Below are 3,016 nucleotides of genomic sequence, written 5' to 3'. Positions count from 1 at the left end.
GCAATGCAATTAGAGAGATGATACTCTCTTAACAGAAAATGACATTGATGTAAAAGGAAACCTCGTGGTGTTACTATCAATAGAAAAATATGATGGAAATGCTGCCGTCTAAGGCGAATTCCTATTATTTACGACTGACCGCCACATATTTTCCGAGGCAAGTATTTTAAAACTGATTACGGAAACTCAACATGACCTGCGACCTGCGTACACACGTTATAAAACAAGGTTGTCTTGTTACCAACAGCTTTCATTTTAATAATGAAAGTAAAAAAGTCAATCAATAAGTAGTTATTTCATTTCATTTGTTATTTACTGACTTTTTTTATTTCTCTAATAGACAATTTAGTTGATTAGACACTGTTTGCTCAGTTCGGGACCACCTTATTTTTGCCAATGACATGGCATCACTTTTCTTGTACTAACTGTATTATAAAGAATGCGGCCATATTGTTTGCAGAAATTCGTAAATTAAATTTTTGCTATGTATCCGATTTTCTGGATTTTGCAGAATGCAAGAAGAAATCGGTACAGTTGTTAAATAATTTCAAAGAATAAAATCCAAAATTATCACATAATAATCAACGACCAGTTCCTGCTAGTATTTTCGCTTTACTGCTCTTCAGGCGAATACAGGTACTGAAGGCGTTATATCTGACTGTCATTGCGCATGCACCGTTTTGATTGTACTCTATTTAAACAGTACCTTAAATATGATTATTAATCACAACATGCTGATAATTTAGATTATGTATTCACAGTAAATGAAATACATCTAGATTAATTGAATGGTCAGATATGGCACTTTCAGTTCATGTATTCGTAATCAAAATGAAAAAGTATAAAATCTAAATACTGATGTTGAGAACATTATGAAAGCATGAAACTAAATAACCTGCTTCAGCAAACTATTGATAATCATAAAGGTGGAGATTATGTTCATGAGAAATGAATGTCCTTTAGATCAAATCTACAATGATGAAAGACATTAATATGTTACACTTTATGTTCCTTTTCTATCATTGAAGTCCCATTTCATTATTTCTGTAATTTGGATAGATATTCGCGGCAATGGCCATTATTCATTTGATACATGCCTGAGTTTTCAATCAGAATTGTTTGGTGAGAAAGAGCATTCATCATTCAAGAGAAAGTGGGTTGTCTGACTGTGTCCAGTAACGTGTCCTCATTTTCATTAACACCGAAACGCTATAATATATATCCATTTTCACCTTTCTGCATTCTTGTGTTACATGATTTCCGTTTTCATTCGGAACATCTTAGTTCCAATGATCATGTGACCATTTGCAAATGATCACCCGGAGTCAATCTAGAATATCCAATCAGAATTTGATTCCACAGCACGTGATAAAAAATTACATTTGTAATTAAACAACAGGTCCATGGGCCATAATGCTTACCCGAGTCATTTAAGCCTCAAGTTCATTTTAAAAAGATATTTACCCTCTTTTTCGCACGTAAAAATTGACCCCACCTACAATCTAATTAAAATTAGATGTTAGATCCGCTCACATACTCACTACACAAACATCTAACAACATCCCAAAGAGGGTCACGTCAGAGGCCAAACTTGCAACAGCCAATCAATTTTCCCCCTTCATATCGATAGGGTATTATCCCACTATCCCATGCATTGTTTACGCAAGGAAGAGGAAAAAAATGGCGGCGCTGACGATCGTGACTTGTTTATCACGTATTTATTTTCAACCCCAAGAAAGATATACGTCAACAAATACAATTGTGTCCTCTGTGGATTTTCTTTTATTTCGATAGAAATAAGCGGAACGGGTGAAAAAAACGTTCAAAAGTTCCTTAAATTGAAGCTGAAGTTAAATACGGACAGAATTCAAACTATTCAAAGCATATTAGACAGTTTTGTGTAGTGAGTATGTGAGCTGATCTAGCATCTAATTTTAATTAGATTGCCCCACCTAATGACCCAACCTTAGCTTCACAGAGTCATTACGTTACCGAATTTGAATCCACCCAACATAGAAGATTTTCACCCCCACCCTTAAAACTTTAAATCTGTATTGTGGCCCAAACCTATCACTGGGGCATTGATTTGATCAAACTTGTATCTGCACTACCTGAAAATATTCGCAAAATAATATTATTTATTATATAATAATATATATTCGGTCCCTTATTGAAGCCCCAACCTACCCATCCCTACCACGGGAGTCAAGATTTGAAGAAACTTGAATCTGCAGTACCCGAGAATGCTTGCATATCAATATGACTAATCATGGCCCTGTTGTTCTTGGGATGAAATTAATATATATATATATATATATATATATATATATATATATATATATATATATAATATATATATATATATATATATATATATATATATATATATTATATTTATATCCTACATATTGCCAAAGAAAAAAATAATCACGTACCCTACCCCCCAGAGACCACAAATTCAACAAATTTAAATCTGTATTTCCTGACGATGCTTACATATCACAATTTCTAAAGTTTTCCACCTACATGTATATATTCCCATACAAAACTTTATTTCCCCGTTGTGGCCCCACCCTAAACTTGAATTTACACTACCTGAAGATGCTTGTATATCAATCTCACGGCCCTGCTGTTATTAAAAGGAGATGGATAATGATTGTCCTTTATATCACAATTTAAAATATTAACGCCCCCCTTGTAGCCACACCCTATCGCCGGAAGCCATGATATGGACAAATTTAAATCTTCATTACGTTAGGAAGTTTACACATAATTATCATCTTTTCTGGCCTAGTGGTTTCTGAAAAGATTATTAAATTTTTGCCTTTTCTAGATTATTTCCCATTGGAAAGGGAAATGGCCTATTATTTGTATAAATTTGAATCGCCTTCATCCAAAGATACTATGTGCCAAGTTTGCTTGAATTTGGTCCTGTAGCTCTATGGAATAAGAGGAAATTGTGATTTGTGAAACGTTTATAACGCCAACAACGACAAAGATGCCGACAACGGCAGAC

Source organism: Ostrea edulis, chromosome 5, assembly GCF_947568905.1.
Source record: "Ostrea edulis chromosome 5, xbOstEdul1.1, whole genome shotgun sequence".
Classification (NCBI taxonomy): Eukaryota; Metazoa; Mollusca; class Bivalvia; order Ostreida; family Ostreidae; genus Ostrea; species Ostrea edulis.
The sequence above is the reverse complement of the archived record's forward strand: the minus strand, read 5'-3'. Positions refer to the sequence as shown.